Raw genomic sequence first — 22,854 nt, forward strand, 5'->3', positions numbered from 1 at the left:
AGTGTTCTCACGGTCGTTCGCAGTCGGCGGTTCATTGTCCCGGTCATTCGCGGTATTTTCTGACCGCGAATCGCCGACAAAGAGAGGGCAGCGGGAGAGGCAGGAGAGAGCAGCCGGAACGCCGCGAGTGCAGGAAATCACTCGCGGTACGCTCCGACTGTCTCTTCCTGCACTAACTCGGGCCTTATCCAATCAGGAGCTGCTTTGACACGCAGCTCCTTATTGGATAAGGCCTGGAATGGAAGCCCCGCGAATATCGGGGGTGTACTGTACTGATATTACCATAAGCCTCCATAGAGTTTTCCAAGTGAGTTATGGCCTCTGTAAACCGATTACTGTCCAAGAACTTATGACCTGGCTCTCATTAAAGCATTAGTCCTGTTCAAGCGATATGATAAGCTGAGTTCTAAAACTAATTTATTTCAAAAGATTTATAAATTCTGATGAACTATATTTAAATAAATAAACTAAGATTATTTAGTAATAGGACTGCGGTGGGGATATGGCCAATGAGGAGGCTAGCTACATTTTGAACTCTGAACTATGACAGATCTGATTCTATACAGATGTAGCCACTGAGGTCTATCCCGCTTTAACAAAGAAAGAAAATGATGAATAGAATATATAATAAGAACATAAATGAATTGTTTCTGCTCATTATAAAATACAGAAATTGAAATATATCAGATAATTTTGAGATATTAAAACTTTTTATTACTAATGAATATACAATTAAATGAGGATATCTTTGACTATTAACAATATTGAAATTTAAAAAACAACTGCCATTAATTTATATGTGATTCTCATTAAAGCATAGCATTTTAGGCCACCGCTAAACAATTGTCTCTTGCATATAGTAACACAGTGGATGATATTTGAAAAAAAAAAAAATGTAATTAGCTTATCCAGCTCAGAATCTATTAAGATAACATTTGAAATGCTAAAAGTCTATATCCCTACTAATAACAGCAAGGCTCATAGCCAAATATTTGGCTTCCTCAGTGCTTCTGGCCTTTGTGGATGATTTCTTGCTACAGCCAACCCGGTGTCTGGGCAGTCGTAGCCTGCAGGGGTTTTCAGGATTTCCCCAATGAATATGCATGAGATCTCATGCATATTCATTAGGGAAGTCCTGAAAATCTGACTGAGTTGCAGCCTTCGAGAAGTTACTACTACTATTTATCGTTTCTATAGCACTGAAAAACATACGCAGCATGGAATAGACCTTGCAGGGATCTCAAAGTCCCTCCTTGAGGGCCGCAATCCAGTCGGGTTTTCAGGATTTCCCCAATGAATATGCATTGAAAGCAGTGCATGCACATAGATCTCATGCATATTCATTGGGGAAGTCCTGAAAACCCGACTGGATTGCGGCCCTCGAGGAGGGACTTTGAGATCCCTGCAATAGACGGTCCCCACTCAGAAGAGCTTAAATTCTAATTAGGACAGACAGGACATATAGGGTTGGCGAGTTTCTTGCAGAAAGAATGACAGGACGGACATAGGTATCATATAGTGAGTGGGAGATAGGAGTTGGAAGCAGCCTTGAAAAAACGGGCTTTTAGCTTGAATTTGAATACTGCTAGAGATGGAGCTTGACGTATTGACTCAGGCAGCCTGTTCCAGGCATATGACATCACGTCCTGGTCCTGCGATCAGGAAGTGATATCAGAAAGGAACCGAGGACGGTGTGAGCAGCAAGTGGAAGATGCTTGCGCTGGTGAACATTTAAAGAGGTGCCTCAGGGAGGAGAGCAGGAGAAGTGCCGGCACTGCCCCCCCCCCATGAAGATGGCTCCTGGGGAGGTCCACCCACCCCCGCTTACTATACCACTGCCTGGATGCCTCTTCTACAGTGGAACGGTGGAGCCTGGATGCATATTGCATCTTTTTTTTTTTTTTTACAGTCTATTGTAAATCGTTCTGTGAGAACTGCAGATTGTTTTGGTGTGATGTGTTAAAACAATATCCAATATAAAACGAACTATCAGAAAAAGGGGAATCCATATAAAGAAAAGCTGCCCCATAGCTGAACATCCTATGAAAATCAAAACTGCTTTTTTTCTATACCAATATTTATGATCATGACAGGTAAATTGATCACACAAAACTGGAAGAACCATGACAGATTAAATTACACCTTTTGGTGGGTGAATATGTGTACTACGTACAAATATGAAAGAATGAACGCGGAGAGTTTAGGGTTTAGTAGCTCATTCAATAAAGTGTGGAGCCCATTGACAAAATTTATGACTTTATAATAAGATTTATTTATCTTTTCTTTTTTCTTCTTTTTGGATTCCTTTACACATCCAGGGGGGGGGGAGGAATATAAACTTTGAAGGATACACTTGGGTAATTTAATATTATCATTACATATTATATCATATACTAGCTGATGCCCCGGCGTTGCACGGGTATTTAATTATAGCAATAACACTGTAAATGGATTCAAATAAAGATACTTTATAGTGGTGAATGAAATTATTTTTTTACAGCTTAATAAAAAGTACAATATTCAAATTATAATGTGAAATATTTGACAAAATGAATACAATACAACTAATGCAAAACGTGATTATAAACAACATTTTTAGTTTCACCTCCTGGAGCAAGAACATATAAATTCTTGGGTGAACCCACCCTTGAGCAAGCAACATAGAGTTGTGGGCTGCGAGACCCCCAGAACATATCACCCCAGGTAGTGAGGGATCTGCATACCAAGTTTCGTTCAAATCGGTCAAGCCGTTTTTGAATAACTGTGAGAATGGCAGCTTTTTACATTTTTTCCATTGACATGAATGGGTGAAATCTGATTTTCTGTTTTTAGCTCCGCCCACGTGTGCAGGTGGGCCGCGAGACCTCCAGAACATATCACCCCAGGTAGTGAGGGATCTGCATACCAAGTTTCATTCAAATCGGTCAAGCCGTTTTTGAATTACAGTGAGAATGGCAGCTTTTTACATTTTTTCCATTGACATGAATGGGTGAAATCTGATTTTCTGTTTTTAGCTCCGCCCACGTGTGCAGGTGGGCCGCGAGACCCCCAGAACATATCATCCCAGGTAGTGAGGGATCTGCATACCAAGTTTCGTTCAAATCGGTCAAGCCGTTTTTGCGTGATCGCAGCACATACACACATACATACACACATACATACCTCCAATTTTATATATATATAGATTATAAATAAATGAATGAAGAATGGGAGGATTTGATTGTTATATGTATTACCTGTATAGAAGATAGTGCAATGTATTGCAGTATTTATTGTTCTTTTATTGTATTGCATTGTTTTAGTTTGGGAAAATCAATAAAGATTAAAAAAAACAAAAAAAACCCTGCTTTTTTTTCTCCTCTAGCTTTTAAAATGCCCATCTTCCAGTTCATAGAAGACATATGTATGGTAAATGCTTTATTTTCACAATAACTATATCGTATTAGGTCCTTTGGGATGATTATTTCCAGCATGGGCATCTGACTGCATCATTACGGTATCATTGTCCAGGTCAGCAATGACAAAGCAAAGGAAGAAAGGGGGACGAGAAAAAAATTCTATTTGAAACACAATTTTTATTAGTCAAGAACAGTAAAAGGGCAAGTGATGACCACATGTTCAGATCAATTTTCTCTTGTGAAACACACAAATAAGGTAAATGAGTAAACCACTGGGCCTCTCAGTCTGCGTGGCTTCAGACACGGAGCCTGGTCCCGGTTTATTGCCGCAGCCATTGATCTGTGTACAGTGCATTTATCATTCATGAAAAGAGCCGGTGATCTTCACAGTATATTAGAAGAAACAACTCAGATCATCTGTCAACGGTCCTCTTATTTCTGTTTCCCTCTCCACGGGGATTTCATCTCCTTCGATTCTTCTTGAATTAAAATGTTGCTAAGCAACACAGCTGGGGGCACGGATGGCAGAATGGCTACAGTCTATCAAACTGTTTAAGCAGCTGGAGGTTTTAGCGGTGATTTAAAAAAAAAAAAAACCCACAACCAAAACCAACAACCTTAAACTAAAATCCCATGCAATGGTATAATTCTATTAACGTGTGTAGGATACTCTTAGAATTCCAAGACTTCTGCAAAATGGAAAGGCAAAAATGAGCGAATCCTGTATGCAACCAACATTGACAAATGCGCCTACAGAAAAGATAATATGGATAGAGTTTCACGGAGGTTAAATATTCATTCTATTGTGCTTATTCAACTAATGTTCCACACAGTCTATCAGGAGACACACTCTGACAGGAGGAACAAAACTATTTCATGCAAAACTGTATCTATCTTTATACTATACAGTATTGACATCCCCAAAATGGCATAACGTCCAAGTGCGGATGTTCAAAGCCGACTTTCTGGACATCTTGCTAGGCTTCTTAGCTGCCGTGGCCTGGATCCTCAAAAAGCCGCTAAAGGTTAGTCACCAGCAGGTGCCTACATCGCGCCTATCAGCGACTAGCAAGCGTTTTAATTGGCTCTAAATGGCACAATAATTGGCTGTCAAGCAAACCCAGCGAAGGACTTGTTGATATTGTCACCAATATAGACTCATTACAGCTCTCAGATGCCTGCGTCTATATTGGTGACAATATCAACAAGTCCTTCGCTGGGTTTGCTTGATGAAATAAGAGGACTTTATCCATTGTGGTTGACTAAGTGTGGTACAATAATTGGCTGTGCCATTAAAACCCAATTAAAACCCAATCAAAACAAGAAATTAGGTGCTAATAGGCGGCTTCCTGGACTGGATTGAATGGATTGAAAGGGTCCATTGCACCCAGTGTTGCCTAGTGATGTCGAAGCCTGGAAATGGGCGTGTTTAGGTGGGCGGTGCCAGGCTTCGATGTCACTAAGCGACGCTAGCTGCAATTCAGAAAGGACCCTAAGTGCCGGAAAAGTAGGCTTGTAAAACCATGGTCTACATTTCCGATGTCTAGAGTCCTTGGGAGCCATGATTCTGGAAGCAGCACTTGTCGGTGATTGACACACAGAAGGTGCCGCTTACAGAATCCGGAGGCCTGTGCATCCAAAATTTGAGGGGGTATGTTGGAGGCATGTTATAGGCAGGCTTTGAGCATGCTTAGCACCTGGATGTCCTAAGATGTCTAGGATGGAACTCAGATGTTTGGAAGCTAGACCTGTTTTAAAAAAGCGCCTAAGTGCTAAAAAGGTACCCAAATTGACCACTGGAGGGATTATGTAATGTCCCCCCACAGTCCCTCAGTAACCACTGACCACCTTCCACTCCACAAAGATCTGGGCAAACCAGAATCTTAGTCCTCTCTCCTAGTGCATTCTAGGATGCACTGGGACTGGCCTAGGATTCTGATTTGCCTGATCCCCTAGGTCACTCCCTTGGACCAATCAGGGCCTTACGCCCCTCCTCGGTACATCCCATAATGCATTCAGTGTAGGCGGGCTTGCTGGCCATAGGGACTAAGTATCCCTCTGACTGGCCAAATAAAGAAGGTACTGGTGGGATTCGGATGGGTTTGAGGGGTGGGGTGCCGGAGAATGTCTCAGGGGTGGGTAGGGGGTTCCGGCAGGAGGGACTGAGCATCCCTCCTGCCGGAGGATGTCTCGGCCGGGTGCTGGCAGGAGGAATTGGACACTCCTCCTGCTGTTGCCATTCGGGGGTGGGGCAGCTTTGGGGGTTCTGGCAGGAGGGACTAGGCATCCCTCCTGGCAGTTATCTTCATAAGGCGGGGGACGGGTTCCCTGCTGTGGCCACTAAACTGATCGCAGCAGTGCGAATCCCTTGTGGCGAGCAGTTCAGCGGCAGTGTCTATTTGAAATGTTGGCCTACATTTCAGGCGCCTATTGCAGCCCTAGGGAGCCACCTAAGCTTGCCTAAGGCCACTTCCGGGCAAAACCACACTCACACTTAGCCTTGGGCAAGCTTAGGCAGCCATACGCGCCTCCCTGGGCTTATGAAGACACCTACAATGTAGGCAGCCTGCCTCAGGGTGGTTTTTTTTTTTAACGTGCATCCCAATTGGCCGGTTAGACAGAGGCAAGATGCCTACCACCACCTACGATCGGGACGCTGTTTATACAATTTGCCCCTTAATGCTCAGTTAACACACAGAAGCAGGGTACGGCGTAACCTTGTTATGGGTTTTAGAGTAGCTTGCTGGTTTCGGCATGTTAAGCTGGGTGTTACTGAATTTATCAGAATTTTCAGTCAGGAAGTGTGGCACAGGCAAAGAGTAAATTATGAATTAGTCACTCTGTAGTCCTCAAAGGAAAACTTGAGGAAGTATTCTTCAACTACTGTTGGAACTAATGCTCAGAGACATGAAGGCAGATATAACTGCCTCACCACCCAATCATTGTCCAATTCAGTGTCAAAGCGTGCCTGTTTGTGGCGGCATTCGAAGAGCAATATTTGTACCCATCTCACTACTTTACAAAACTGCTAATGTGGAAACGTTATATTGATGACGTGTTTGCAGTATGGTTGGGCACAGAAACGGAGCTTGGCGCATTCTTGATATGGATTAATCAAGGAGACACCAATTTGAAGTTTACAGCAAGTTTTGACACTCGATCGTTGCCTTTTTTAGATATCAACATTTCCTTGAGCAATGGCAAGTTCAACACCACTATATTCAGAAAATCAACTGATCGCAATAATCTCTTAAGATATGAGAGTTACCATCCGAGACATTTAAGGAACAATATCCCTACAGGGCAATTTTTAAAATTGCGGCGTTTATGTTCCTCTAAAGGCGATTTTGTAGATAAAGCTGAAGTGATGAAGGAGTGATTCAGAGAGAGGGAGTTACCCTGATTCTACGATCAAGAAGGCATATAAGAGAGCCCTCCATTCTCATAGGGAAATGTTGTTAATTTCTACCAATAGAACCAATGAAGATGCTACAGTGTGTGTCCTTCCATAATCGCAACACGCCTTCAAAATAAAACAGATCATTCACTCACACTGGAGTATTTTATAATATCACGCTATTTTTGAGGATCCACCAAGGTTTGCATACTCACGAGGACATAATTTTAAAAAAAATCTTACTAAAGCTCAATATAATTCTTTGAATAATCTAATTACTAGTCTAGAGGGTAGACATTCCCCATGTACATATTGCACAGTGTGTCAATACAGTGCCAATTTGAGTGATATTAACGTTCCTGAGTGGGATAAAAAATGTAAACAAAGAGTAGCCACTAATTGCAGTACCAAAGGGGTGGTGTATGTAATCCAGTGTCCCTGCCAGTTGTTGTACATTGGGCACACTATCAGAAATGTTCGTACTAGGATTGGTGAACATATCAGTAGGATAGGGAATGAAGTTTTGGAGGCTCCTCTTACTCAGCATTGGTTGAAAGAAAAACATCTTGTATCTGCTTTACGTTATTCCATCTTGGAAGTCCCTAATCTGCCTCTTGGCAGGAACTTGAAAGCAAGATTATATGCTAAAGAACAAGCTTGAATTTTCAAGTTAGGGACTTTGCACCCTAAGGGGTTGAATAGCGAGATTGAGTGGAGGGCCTTTTTATAACGTCTTTCATCCTTTCTCCCTTTTCATAAAAATTCCCTTAAAAAATTCCCTTGAGATAATATGTACTTGTGCTTTTTGAATGAATGTGTCTGTAGTGTCCATTAAATGTAGGGAGTTGTTTTGCCCTTGTAAAATGCCTTGTTCTTTGAAAATCATCCGGTGAGTTGGTAGGATCCCTTTGATTAGTGTAATAGCACCGACGTCGCACTTATGTGATAGTGAGTGCGGCGGCGTAATATATTTTAAATCAGTTCGTTGGCGTCCCTCTGGCCGTTACAGCATTAAGAAGAAGTGAATTTAATGGCGAAAATGTGAATCAGTTTGACGTTGCATGGTGTGTCTCTCTCATATTGAAGCTAGGATGAGTATATAGTATGTGAAGAGTATATAGTATGTGAAGAGTTATGTTTTTAGAGGATTTAATAAAGTAATTGTTTTTTTACATGTTTATTTCAGAGACTTCATTACCCAACATTTTGAGGTGATGTAGCAGTGCAATGTCGGTTCCCTGAAGCAGTATCAAAACGTGTCACATCGGAACCAGTGATTCCTAAGTTAAGTTCTTATAATCTCAATTTTGAGTCATTAATATAAGACACAGAGTTTATAGCTTGTTTAGCAACAGCAAGTTTTATACTTACCATCGTTATCACTTTGACACTGTATTGGACAATGCAACGATTGGGTGGTGAGGCGGTTATATCTGCCTTCATGTCTATGAGCATTAGTTCCAACAGTAGTTGAAGGATACTTCCTCAAGTTTTCCTTTGAGGACTACAGAGTGACTACCGTATTTTCACGCAAATAACGCGCACCCGTATAAAACGCGCACACGGGTATAGCGCAGAAATCACGATGATATGTACAAAAACTTTGGTATACCGCGCTCACGGGTATACCGCGCATGCTGCCCGACGCTCCTTTCGCCCGCCCTGACTTTCCGTGCGCTGTCCCGACTCTCCGTTCACCCCCCCTGACTTCCGTGCACTGTCCCCCCTTGAAGGTCTGTCCCCATCCTGAAAGCCTGATGCCCCCCCCGACGTCCGATACATCCCTCCCCCCCGAAGGACCGCCGACTCCCCAACAATATCGGGCCAGGAGGGAGCCCAAATCCTCCTGGCCACGGCGACCCCCTAACCCCACCCCGCACTACATTACGGGCAGGAGGGATCCCAGGCCCTCCTGCCCTCGACGCAAACCCCCCTCCCCCCAACGACCGCCCCCCCCAAGAACCTCCGACCGCCCCCCAGCCGACCCGCGACCCCCCCACCCCCCTTCCCCGTACCTTTGGTAGTTGGGCCAGAAGGGAGCCCAAACCCTCCTGGCCACGGCGATCCCCTAACCCCACCCCGCACTACATTACGGGCAGGAGGGATCCCAGGCCCTCCTGCCCTCGACGCAAACCCCCCCCCCCCCCAACGACCGCCCCCCCCAAGAACCTCCGACCGCCCCCCCAGCCGACCCGCGACCCCCCTGGCGACCCCCACGACCCCCCCACCCCCCTTCCCCGTACCTTTGGTAGTTGGCCGGACAGACGGGAGCCAAACCCGCCTGTCCGGCAGGCAGCCAACGAAGGAATGAGACCGGATTGGCCCATCCATCCTAAAGCTCCGCCTACTGGTGGGGCCTAAGGCGCGTGGGCCAATCAGAATAGGCCCTGGAGCCTTAGGTCCCACCTGGGGGCGCGGCCTGAGGCACATGGTCGGGTTGGGCCCATGTGCCTCAGGCCGCGCCCCCAGGTGGGACCTAAGGCTCCAGGGCCTATTCTGATTGGCCCACGCGCCTTAGGCCCCACCAGTAGGCGGAGCTTTAGGATGGATGGGCCAATCCGGCCTCATTCCTTCGTTGGCTGCCTGCCGGACAGGCGGGTTTGGCTCCCGTCTGTCCGGCCAACTACCAAAGGTACGGGGAAGGGGGGTGGGGGGGTCGTGGGGGTCGCCAGGGGGATCGCGGGTCGGCTGGGGGGCGGTCGGAGGTTCTTGGGGGGGGCGGTCGTTGGGGGGGAGGGGGGTTTGCATCGAGGGCAGGAGGGCCTGGGATCCCTCCTGCCCGTAATGTAGTGCGGGGTGGGGTTAGGGGGTCGCCGTGGCCAGGAGGGTTTGGGCTCCCTTCTGGCCCAACTACCAAAGGTACGGGGAAGGGGGGTGGGGGGGTCGTGGGGGTCGCCAGGGGGGTCGCGGGTTGGCTGGGGGGGCGGTCGGAGGTTCTTGGGGGGGGGCGGTCGTTCGAGGGAGGGGGGTTTGCGTCGAGGGCAGGAGGGCCTGGGATCCCTCCTGCCCGTAATGTAGTGCGGGGTGGGGTTAGGGGGTCGCCGTGGCCAGGAGGGTTTGGGCTCCCTTCTGGCCCGATATTGTCGGGAAGTCGGCGGTCCTTCGGGGTGGGGGTGCGAGTGGTCCTGCCGGGGGGGGGGATGTATCGGACGTCGGGGAGTCGGCCGGGCAAGAGGGCTTGGGCTCCCTCTTGCTCCGATCGTGGATGCGGGTGCGGGTGGGAGCGCGTGCGAGCGGTCGTTCGGGGTGGGGGTGCGAGCGGTCTGGCCAGGAGGGTTTGGGCTCCCTTCTGGCCCGATATTGTCGGGAAGTCGGCGGTCCTTCGGGGTGGGGGTGCGAGTTGTCCTGCCGGGGGGGGGGATGTATCGGACGTCGGGGAGTCGGCCGGGCAAGAGGGCTTGGGCTCCCTCTTGCTCCGATCGTGGATGTGGGTGCGGGTGGGAGCGCGTGCGAGCGGTCGTTCGGGGTGGGGGTGCGAGCGGTCCTGCTGGGGGGGTGAATCGGGCGTCGGGCGGGGTGGGAACTATGTTTTAAAACTTTTGTATACCGCGCTCACGCATATAACGCGCGAGGGGTATGCGCGGTAGGTAAAAACGCGTATAACGCGCGCGTTATATGCGTGAAAATACGGTAATTCATAATTTACGATTGGTCCATTTTTAGTCACTCAACATTGTGATACAGGTTTAGTGTATCTGCCCTTTCTTGTGATTTTTGACACAGGCAAAGAGTAGGCATGAAAGCATTAGTCAGCTAGCACGTTACAGCTGACACAGAATTGACATGGGACAACTTAGCACCTCCTACATAGGAGATGCTATGAGATTCTGCATTAACTAGAAAATACTGGGAATGCCTCTTCTTGATGCATCATTAGTTTTGGGCTTGCCACACATTAAATCTCTGTATTACAGGTTATTAAACCCAAAGATAGAAAGAATTGGAGAAGATAGGATGGTAGAGAAGATGTGGCAGATGGACTGAAGACCCTAGAAAGAGAGCTAAGACATGAAGACAGAGAAGGCAGAAACCAGAGACTGGGACCAACATGACTTGAAAATAAAATAGCCAGACAACAAGTGTAGAAAAAAAATATTTTCAGCGTTTATAGAACAAATATATGCTTGCTTGGTTGGATTTAGTGTGAGTTTCTAGATGGGATACATAGTAGAGAGGACATCCTTGTATATCTGTCAAAGCTGCAAGAAGGCCTACAAGGGAGTATGCAGTAGCAACTTGAATTTGGCTTCTTAGATGCAGTTCCTTATGCCACCAGTGGACACTCATTAAAGCAGTGGTCTCAAATAGAGAATGACACGGTGACAAAACTCATCACCGTTCCCGTCCCCGCGGATAACCGCGGGAAACCATCTTCATGTCATTCTTTAAAGAGAGAGGGAAGAATCAGAGTATGAATGGCCACAACCACTGACCCACAAGCTTTGCTTTGAAGAATGCTGGTGTAGAAGGACTGAGGTTGAAATAGACACTAGAAAATGACATGGAATTTTGTCACCGTGTCATTCTCTAGTCTCAAACTCGCGGCCCAGGGACAACATGCGGCCCGCTTGGTACTATTTTGAGCCCCTCTGTATGTTTATCATAATCACAAAAATAAAATAAAACAGTTTCTTAATCATATGTCTCTTTAATAATAACTATACTAGCTATAAATTACAATATTATTATTAAGGCTTAGCCACAAGGAAAGATTTATAAACTATAAAGAGTTTTACCTCATGCAAAATTGTCATTTCTTTAATAAGAAATTAAATTTTTTTTTCTGAGGCCCTCCAAGTACCTACAAATCCAAAATGTGGCCCTGCAAAGGGGTTGAGTTTAAGACCACTGCATTAGAGTAATGCATCATGAAAGCATTGAGCCACAAAACACATCCAGTATGTGGCTAATTATAGTTTAAAATGACGGGCCAGTGAGAGAAAAGCAAGAACCTACTGTGTGTGTGTGTGAGGTGAGAAGGTCTATAAATCACTTATGTTGAATGTGCAGTCATATAAAAAAAGAAAAAGCATTTATTGATCACCTTGCTATGACTGCACTGCTGCTGCCTTTATTGGGACAGTGACCCTTGAACTTATAAAACATTTGCATTGAACAGAAAACAAATCATGTTCACTTAGCTCACCGACTTCTTTATTACTTTCTCTGGGCCTGCCCTTGTGGTATTTCAATTGCAGCGCGCTTATAGGGCCTGATTCTACAAATGGCAGCTACGCTGGGTGCTGCTGGAGGCCCTAATTGTGGCCACTTAGCGATGCCTTATCCCATCCTTTTACAAAACCGTAGCGCGGGATTTAGCGCCAGCTACGGCGGGAACAGCTCCGACGCTCATAGAATTCCTACAAGCGTCAGAGCTGTTACCGCTGCGGCTGGCACTAAAAATCCATGCTATGGTTTTGTAAAAGCGGGAGTTAAAATGTGCACGGAACTTAATTGATTTTTAATGGGTTAAATGGCATGGTATGGTTTACGGTTTCCTTAGGCAAGAGCAGAGCGGCTTAAAAAATAGTTAAAAATTTTAAAATTAAAAATAAGCAAGACCACACAGGACATAGATAAAGAAATCCAGCAACAATAGGAAAGTAAATAGAAGAAAGAGGGCATATGATAAACAAAGACCAACAGACAACAAATAACTGGTAAATCCTTACAGCATCTGACACACACCATTAAAAAAATCAAATTTTTAACCCCACCTTTTACAAAACCGTGGAAATATTTTTTAGCACAGGCCAGCATGCTGAATGCTTTGCGCTGCTCTCAATGCTCCAAGGAACTCTATGAGTGTCGGAAGCAGCGCAGAGCATTCGGCGTAATTTAGGTTTTGCATAGATATCCACACGGTGCCTAGCAATGCCTAAGTCAAGGTGCCCTCTGATGCCTACCTGAAAAGTAGGCACGGTTAGGGGCATAGAATAAGCGTGATAGACTTAGGCATTGTTAGGCATCTGAGCTGAGCACCTGTAAATCAGGCCAGGTGAAACCTGGCCTAATATACTGGTGCCTACCTATCTCTAGGACACCTAGCAATGCCTAAATACGCCTAGGCACCATTAAGCATGATTCTATAAGCAACACCTATCGATTAATTGACAACTGCGCCAATTGGCACCTAGAAGTTAGGTGCGATTAGCTGTCGTTTATAGAGTCAGTTCCTTAATAAATTATAAAGAACAATACTGGATTTTCAGGTTAAAAACTTTTTCTACAGAATGTTTGAATGAAGAGCTGGACTGAATGTCTTTAATATATTTGAATGTATCCTGTTGCCTTAAAGAAGCTTTTATGTAATCTCTTTACCAACTGAAATTTGATTGGATGCCTCTGGCTGAATCTGATTGGAGAGTACTCCTCACAGGATATGCTTATAAGGGAGTTAACAAATGCAGCGGCCATTTTGAAAGAACGAAAAGCTGTATGACATGTTTGGATTAGTTTCTGAGTAAGTGCTGAAGATATTTGGTGAAATTTTGTGGACTTGTCTTTAGTTTGATAGATAATATAACAAAAATTATGTCATTATAGAATAAAAAAACCCTGATGCAGCCAATCGTGAAAAATGGTACTATGTTGTGGTATCAGCAGGAAAATCGAACTGCATTTATGAATATGAATGAAGGAGCTGGACAACTGATGAACAGCTCTAAGACTATCTAAGATAAGTGGAAGAATATAAAATTAAAAATAAATAAATAAATATATATATATATAAAACTGTTTGGATGTTTATAAGCTAGTGATATCAATAAGAAAATCTGAAAAAAAGGACTAATGAAGAGTGGAGTGAGTGCATGTTATGTCTATGGACACGTTAGCGGTTAGCGTGTGCGTACATCTAGCATGCGCTAAAACGCGTAGCGCATCTTCGTGAAACGAGGGGCAGTCTGCCAATAGGGGCAGTGATATCAATAAGAAAGTCTGAAAAAAAAAAGGACTAATGAAGAGCGGAGTGAGTGACTCATACAATACAGTATAATTTGAAATCAGCTCATGTTCAGAAGGTTCACAAAATTTTCTTGGAAAAGTTTTGTGAGCTTTGTAGATTTTGATTAGTCTATGATTAATTATTTTGGTAACTAGTGGATTGTGAATTGTCTTGGCATAAATTTATACAACTATTAATATGAAGATATACATGAAGCAGCTCTGAGAATCCCAACCGAAATCATTTCTCTTGCAACAAGGAGAGTGATGCCACATTTTTGGGGCTCCAGCTCACGTTATCAGTGCTCGCTATACAGCATCCAGCGCTTTGTTTCTATTCTGTTTCCAGAAGCCTTGCTTGACACGTGTCTCCTTCATATATCTTCATTAGAGGAAAAGTACTCACCATCACTTGATTCTGTCCTGAATTGCTCAGTTATTGACTTTTCAGTAATTTCTCATGCTCCATTTGCTCTGTTTAGATAAGTAACTTTTGACCATTACTGAATTTAACCATGACGGTGAAATGCAATTGCAGTTATTCCCCTCAACTCTCCACTCACGATTTTTGAACTTTTAATAAAATAGTCTCACTGGACCTCCATTACTTTGTCACCAAATAAATACATCTTGTGATGTGCCTTTACTTTGGCAAGACATGTAAAAATGACCATAAACAGTAGATCTGAAACTAAGTGCACCTTTTATAAAACCGCGATAGAAGTTTTTAGCGCAGGCTAGTACGCTGAATGCTCTGTGCTGCTCATGGCGTCGGGAACAGCGCAAAAGCATTCATTGCGATGGCCTGTGCTAAAAAAATGCTATTTCAGTTTTGTAAAGGGGGGGGGTGTATTTTTGCTGAATTTTGGTCAATTAGCTGAATATTAGTGGTTGAGAAAGCCAGTGTGATTTAAGCGGGTAAGAGCCTCTCTTGCCCATTTAAATCTATTTGAATGTTTAAAGATTGCATACTGTGAAAACAGGCAGCAAGGTATTTTGAAACAGAAGCATATAATATTCATTTTGCTAGCTGGTAATGTATGATAACTTAGGCCTGGGACTTGATTTGTCAGCTGTCTCATAACTACCAAATACGAATAAACCCAGTCTTTTGATCTTTGCTAGCCACCATGTTTAAAAATTGAATGAGTCTTGTCTAAATGCATTTAACACCCATTTAGCAGTTTGCTAGTAAATAAATTATTACTGTTTTGTCACAAAAAAGCCTATAATGATGATAATTTATACAAATGAGCCTCAAAGACTTCAATGCAGCTTCAACAATAATTGCTGATTTTAGAAGACACCTTTATTATCAATGGCTCTAGTCAAGCTTGGGAAAAACAGAACAGTAAAAAACTCAGAAAAAAATATCCCGAGAAAAAACTATCAAAATCCCAAACTTCATAGCGCACATAAAAGCTTAAATGTGCACAAAACCAGCAATATTAGCCCGTAATATAGATAACAAAAATATCACCGGAGTATGCACAATTCCAGTCACTTATCTGTCGATTCCATCCACCAGAGCATAACAACTGCTCGAACAAGTCTAAAGTGTTGGATGAGTTCCATCAGAAACCAAAATCCACTGTAATATACCATGACTGGAAAGCTTCTCAGATCTCGATGAGGACCTTGTTTTGCGGGCAGAACGGGACCTGGGAGTAATCATTAGTGAAGATATGAAGATTGCCAATCAAGTGCAGAAAGCTTCATCAAAGGCTAGACAAATGCTGGGTTGCATCCAAAGAAGTTTTGTCAGCCGAAAGCCTGAAGTTATAATGCCATTGTACAGGTCCATGGTGAGACCCCATCTGGAATATTGTGTTCAATTTTGGAGGCCACACTATCAAAAGGATGTGCTGAGAATGGAATCGGTTCAGCGAATGGCCACTAGGATGGTCTCAGGACTCAAGGATCTCCCATATGAAGAACGCCTAGGTCAATTGCAGCTATACACTCTCGAGGAACACAGAGAGAGGGGAGACATGATAGAGACGTTCAAATATGTTACTGACCGTATTGAGGTGGAAGAAGACATCTTTTTCCTCACGGGACCTACGACTACAAGACAGCATCCGTTAAAAATCAAGGGTGGGAGATTTCATGGTGATATCAGGAAGTATTTCTTCACCGAAAGGGTGGTTGATTGTTGGAATGATCTTCCACTTCAAGTAGTTGAGGCCAACAACGTGCTCGATTTTAAGAAAAAATGGGACAAACACGTGGGGTCACTTCGAGGGATTGTTTAGGGGGGAGAGTTATTCGAGTGGGCAGACTTGTTGGGCCGATGGCCCTTTTCTGCCGTCATACTCTAGGTTTCTCTATGTTTCTATGTAAAGCCGCTATGTCAGGGGAAAAAATGGCAGAAAATATTACGGCAACAAATTGTTATTTTCGTAACCCAATGCCATTGCCAAATTTGTTGCCGCAGTGCTTCTGCTGGTTTTCTCTTGATGTAGTGGCTTTGCTCGCGAAACAAGGCCTTTGTCGAGATTTCAGAAGCTTTCCAGTCACAGCGGATTACAGTGGATTTTTTTTTCTGATGGAACTCATCCAACACTTTAGACTTGTTTGAGCAGTCAAGTGCTATGTTCTGGTGGATGGAATTGACAGACAGGTGACTGGAATTGTGCATACTTTGGTGATATTTTTGACATTCTAATTATCTATACTACGGGCTAATACTGCTGGTTTTTCTCAGGATGTTTCTTCTGAGTTTTTTTACTGTTCTGTTTTTCCCAAGTTTGTTATTTATATTACGTTTGTTCTTAACCGATGTGAACCGTTTAGTTCTCTAAACGGTATAGAAAACGTTGCCATAAATAAATAAATAATTATTTCTAAAATTCACATGTTAAACATCGAGCTCCAAAGTGCAGACTAAATAAAGGTACGGTACACTGTCTACTCATTTGACTTACCTTGAAGGTTAATTTCCTCTGGCAAATGACATGTCTGAGAATCACTTCTAGCCTGACATGCTGAATTCATTTACCTTGTCTAAAGTCAATTTCCCTGTTAGTGGATAATAGCGCCAAGCCACGAAAGGCAGTGCAGTGATGCATAAAGCAGCATTCTGTTCTAATAATAATTCCGTTGCAGTTCAAAATGTGCACCCGACATATGCTAAGCGTGATAACACCACCCTGCACAACACTAAACAGATGTTAATCTGCCATTACAAATAGCGCCATGTGGGAACGTTTCCATTGGTCAGCAGTTATTTTACAAATCATTGACACAGGTCAGGTTGCTAACGACCTGAAACACTGATGACAGTTATTTTAATAAAACTGTCAATTTGATTGCTTTGGGATTAAAAAAAAAAAAAAAAAATCCTGGAGAGTGATCTGCTTATATTGGGTGAAAAAAAAACCCCTCGAGGTATATATCTTTAGAACTTGTATTGAACTTTGAGCTCATCGTCAATATCTGCTTCTCAGATGTAAACGAAAATTGATTCCAGACCTAACCCTCTCATTTACACAGTTTCTCTAATCCAAACTAACCTACAGTAAAGAGCAAAAGAATGTATATTTAATAGAGCCTCAGGAACAATCATAATGACCCTCAATACATGAGAGATACAAGCAGTGTTACTGGTTAAAACTCATTAATTTTAAACAGGTTAAGGCCAGGGAAACAATGAGAAGCTGGAAGTATCTAAAGGTCAATTAAATATAAACAGTAGAATTGCTCAATGGCATATTATATATTGCTAATTGCACTTGACTTATTTTGGACTTCTCATTATGAGCTGCAATTTCAATCAATTATGGATAGCTAAGAAATTAATCTATTTGATGGTCAAATAAAATACTGTTTTCAAAGATGATACTTCTCTTTGAAGTCCTTACATGGGGGCGCTGAAAAGTACTCAGCCCAACCAACCAACTTGCTAAATTCTGAGCGTTATTTTGCCACTGTAGCTGAAAAGAGTGTTTATCTTATTTTGTTAAGTGACAATTTGCAGAAATGAAATTCTATGTTTTTGACATTGTTTCTGCGAGAATTGTGCAGAGTAGTTTGAGATGGGAGGAGTTGGAGGACCCTGACCGAAATGGGAGGGGAGAGGAGTATAAAAAGGGAAGTTTTTGGTTATCCTGACCTCCCGCCAGAGCCCATGTAATTTCTGGAGGCACTGACTGCTGGTGGGGAAAGAGTCCGAGAGGGTTAGCTAGCAGAGCAGACTATGAAGTGTTTCAGCTTGGTAGGAAAATAGTGTTGTCCCAGGCTGTGGAGCATGAGAGAGACCTGGAGTTGTTCACCAAGGGAAAAAAATAGGAACCTTATTCCTGAGGGTTTGTCACCAGGAGGGGGCAGAAATTGAACTGTGTGGACACCCATTTCTGTGGGTAAATGTGAGTGATTCTGCTTATTGCAGAGTCCCTGTGGAGCGTTTCAGTTTGGCAGGAAGACAGCGATGTTCCGGGTTGAAGGAAGAGGATGTGACTTGGAGCATCTCACCACAAGTACTGAAGGAATTGTAGGAAGAGATTGAGAAACACACTGCGATGGAATATCTGAAGTGATTTTAAGATGGATATTCTGACCAATTTCTGTACTCTAAGGCCTAGATGTAAATAGTTTTGAAAGTTGGAACTGCCAGTCGAGTTTCAAGTAAAGTTCAAGTTATCGATTTTCTATCAGTCTCAATTTGATTTCTTCCAGTTAAGTGATAGATTATGTGGAGTGATTGAACCCCGGAGAAAGTTATCCTTTGGCCTACTGGAGTAAGTCTGGCCCCAGCCTACATCTCTCCTGCCGCGGGTCACAGCAGTTCGGGTAGAGGAGTGATGGCATCGCGGTAGGGGAGATGCGGCATCTCTCCTGCCGCGATCATTGCTGTAGGGGGCTGAGCTGATCGCAGCAGCCACCATCAGCTCAGCGGCCCCTTTTTCGGCACTTAGACCTGTTTTGACTTTGTCTAAGTCAAAAACGTATAAGTGCCGACTAGGCAACCTGCGTAAGGTTTTGGTTATACCTGCTGCACGCCTATGTGTAGGTCGACCCACCTTCCGCCCTTTCCACTCCTCTAAACATGCCTCTTTTCTCTCTGTGCGTTTAGTGGCAGGGGAAAGGCCTAAAACCAGCTAAAACCAGCTTTGGTTATGGGTACTTGGACGATCAGGCTTTTTGATCGTCCAAGTAGCCATTTAGGACACTTTTTAGACTTTTTTTTTTTGATTATGAACCCTATAGTCTCTACAGATGTGAGACAAAAGTTTTTCAATGAGGTCATATAAATATTAAACAGTATCGGCGACAAGGGGGAACCCTGTGGCACTCCACAGCTTGGTTGCCATGAAGAGGATGTCACACCCTCCAAATATACCTCATAAGAGCTCAATGATAAGAATTTACTAAACCAGTTCAGAACTATTTGATTTAAACCAATATCTGATAACACACGGATCAAGATATCATGATGGACAACATCGAACACGGCCAACAAGTCAAATTGTAGGAGTACTGCATATTTATTTTGCATCTGTAAATTTTGAATCTTTGAAATTAATGACACTAAAAGGGTTTCCGTGCTAACCTTTGGTCTAACCCATGTGTTCCTATTTCATATAGACACATGGGACTCCATCAAGGGGCAATATGGCCTTAACACCTATGAAGATAATTAAAGCACACTAAATGCCAAAGCCCATTGTGTTTTTATGGGCATTTAGAATTTAGTGTGTGCTAATTCCCCTAATGTGCGTTAAGGTACGTTAAGGCCATAATGCTCCTTGATGAATTCCCCCCATAGGCACCCATATTCCTTTATATGCTGAAGAATTAGATGTTATCTAGAAGAAAATGTACAGCATGGTTCAAGGATAAATTGCTCTATGGTTTGATTTTATATGTATGTTTTGTGATATTTATTATGTACGTGATTTTGTGATCCACTTTGGTAAAGACGGACTATACATTAAAAAAACTATAAACTGAACTATATAATAGGCTGTAGTTAGGTATTTTTGCCTTCTCAATCCAGATGGCCAGGGGGAGAATGTGGTGCAGTGGTTAAAGCTACCACCTCCACACCCTGAAGTTGTGGGTTCAAACCCACACTGATCCTTGGGACCCTGGACAAGTCTTTTAATCCCTCCATTGCCCCAGGTACATTAGATAGATTATGAGCCCACTGGGACAGACAGGGAAACATGTTTGAGTACCTGAATAAATTCACGTAAACCGTTCTGAGCTCCCCTGGGAGAATGGTATAGAAAATTGAATAAATAAAATCAATCCAGAGTGGGGGTCATTCTCTATAGATCACCTATAGTTGGGAATTGTATATTAGTAATTGCATGCACCATTGTTGTTATATAATAAAGATCCATATGCAACTTTTATTGCATGTATCTTAAAAAGGGTGTGGCCAGGGGCATGTCAGAGACAGTTCTAAAAGTTACACGTGGAATTACAGAATTAGGTCAATCCATTTGACATTAAACCTGCTTTTAACATGCGTAAGGCTCACACTCAACAATTAGGTGCAAATCCATGCTTAAGCGCAATTCTATTTATTTATTTATTTACTTAATTTTTCCCCAAAGAGCTCAGAACGGGCTACAGGTTTAACATTCATAATTTCTGTACAAGTTTACGATACAAGTTTTTATCCTAACTTGATCCATGCTAGGGGCTAATGATTATTTCTTTCTGCCTGTTGTTGGCGCCAGTCTGGTTCCCCTCTGAATCACTTCTGGGTCACGGGGTCAGGAAGTGACATCAGAGGGAATCCAACGCTGGGGCAAGGAGCATGCTTGCAGAAGACACTCACACGCAAAGATTAAGAGGTACGGGGGATGGGAGGGCGCAAGTATGGAATAGGGGAGGGAAAGAACGGCTGAGGAGCGGAAGGAATGGGGGCATGGGGACACAGGGGGGGCACCACTGCCCTGGGTGTCTCCTTATTACGCCACTGAACATAATGAAACGTTTTTGGCTGCACACCACTGGTAAATTGTTGATGGGACTGTCAGAACTTCTATTAACCCCAAACAAGAATATTCAATTTAATAGGCTAATTTTATTTATATATTTTTTTGCAAAACCTAAATTATGTTCTTAGCAAACCCTTAATACAGTTATTGTAAATATAATATTTTCTTGACTTAATAACCACTTGTTACGGGACAGCAATACTTCATTTTCAATTACAGTCTAAAGTTATTTCACCATACATCACCTCTGCACTATGAAACATTACTGCAATAATCTGAATACCTACAGCAAGGACAGAAGATTCTTGTTTTACAGAAGAAATTGTAATTTAATAAGCTCTGTCTGTTTTATTAAAAATGGTAAAATCAGAGAGGAAAATTATCAAAGCTCTTTCTGTAGGCTAAATGGCAGATTTGTACTTCCTGATGACATGCTGCCATACGCATTAATAAAAGTTTGCCTGCATGTCACCCACGCATGTACTGTCCTTCTGGTATCTGAGGAGATGTTACCGAGGCCAAGTTAGGTATGGAGAGAAAATTTCATGTAATTTTGGCTAAGCCTAACAATATGCAAAATGAGTCCAGGGAAAACCATTCACCCAAAAGGCAGGCGTGGATTAGTATTTTATCGTGAAGCAATAAGCAAAGGAGAAGCATGCATGAGCGGTTTAATTATCTACTCCAGTGTTTTTCAACCTTTTTACACCTATGGACTGGCAGAAATAAAAGAATTATTCTGTGGACTGGCATCTGTCCGTGGATCAGCGGTTGAAGAACACTGAGCTAAGTTGTGGGCCAGACCCCGTTTATCTCTACCCAATCTCCACCTCAGGCCTCGCCCCAGCCCCCCCCCATAATAGTACTAATTGCACCTTGCATGTCCCGTGCCTCATCTGGAAACTTTCCCTCTGACGTTGCAACGTCTGAGAGAAGGCTTCCGATTCAGGCGCAGGATGCCCGTAGGAGCCACTGTCCGTGGCTTTGTGCACTGAATCAGAGAGGAAGAGGGAGCTGGCTCGAAGATAACGCCGCATCGATCGCACCGTAGACCGGCGGTTGAAGAACACTGTTTAGGGCCTGATGCACATGCTGGCCCTGTGGACCGGCAGGAAATTTCTGTGGACCGGCACTGGTCCGTGGACCGGTGGTTGAAGAACACTGATCTGCTCCACAACATTTTCACTAAGGGAGCTATTCCTATTTTATTGTAGCCCAACTGCTCTGCCCTGCTAGTTACCCCCCCAAATTCTATACAAAGCGCTGAAAACTGCACGGGCAATTTTGGTTGCATATCCAACTAAGGTGCGCTATGCTTTTGAGCGCTCGATAAATATTATCGCACTCTAAACACGCGGTAAACGCTAACGCCTGCATGTTATTCTATGGACGGGTTAGCGTTTAGCGCATGCGTTGATTTGGCGTGTGCTAAACACATGCTAAAACGCTTAGCACACCTTTGTAAAAGGAGCCCTTAATTACATAATAAGCTGATTAACACTATTAATTTTATTTAGTCCGCTCAGTGAACTGCCATCTACCGCGTGAAGGAAAGCTTTTCAAAACCCGGACAAAGGCCCTCTTTTATTAAGGCGCGCTAACCGATGTAGCAAGCGCTAAATGCTAACGCGTGCATGTTAGTCTATGGATGCATTAGCGTTTAGCCTGCGCTAATCGGTTAGTGCTCCTTAGTAAAAGAGGGGGAAAGTGCTGGGCTTTGAAATGCCGTCCGGACCCCTGGACATGTCCTCAAAAGAAGGACATGACCGGGGAAATCCGGACATGTGGTAACCTTAATTCAGGTTAAGGCTCCAACTGGGCTATTCAAGGACTTTTATCTTTTTATTCCTTAGCCACCATGCTGTAGCTTTGGCTGTGCGTTACGGGTTATTGCCACGCGTAAAGGCAGACTTCCATGCTTCTTTGCAGAGGGCAGCAGATTTTCTCCATTCATTGCTCCTTCTGTTCTGACAAGCGCCCCAGTCTCTGTTGATAATTTAGTCCTACTACCAAGTAGGGAGATAACTAATTTAAATCTGTGATGAAACACTTCGATTACTTAACTAATCACAGCTCTTGCAAATTTATATATATATATTTATTTGTAAAAGTGCTCAGACCACATAATCCTTTGTTTAGTGATGACACCAAAACGTGGTTA

The 22,854-nt window shown here is 43.4% G+C and overlaps 1 protein-coding gene across 1 annotated transcript in view; it reads right to left on the reverse strand.

Moving 5' to 3' along the window:
• Positions 1–22,854, reverse strand: part of AFF2 (AF4/FMR2 family member 2) — an 877,713-nt gene that overhangs the window by 206,083 nt on the left and 648,776 nt on the right. The window lies entirely within an intron of this gene.

The sequence above is a fragment of the Geotrypetes seraphini genome, chromosome 5 (genome assembly GCF_902459505.1).
Source record: "Geotrypetes seraphini chromosome 5, aGeoSer1.1, whole genome shotgun sequence".
Lineage (NCBI taxonomy): Eukaryota > Metazoa > Chordata > Amphibia > Gymnophiona > Dermophiidae > Geotrypetes > Geotrypetes seraphini.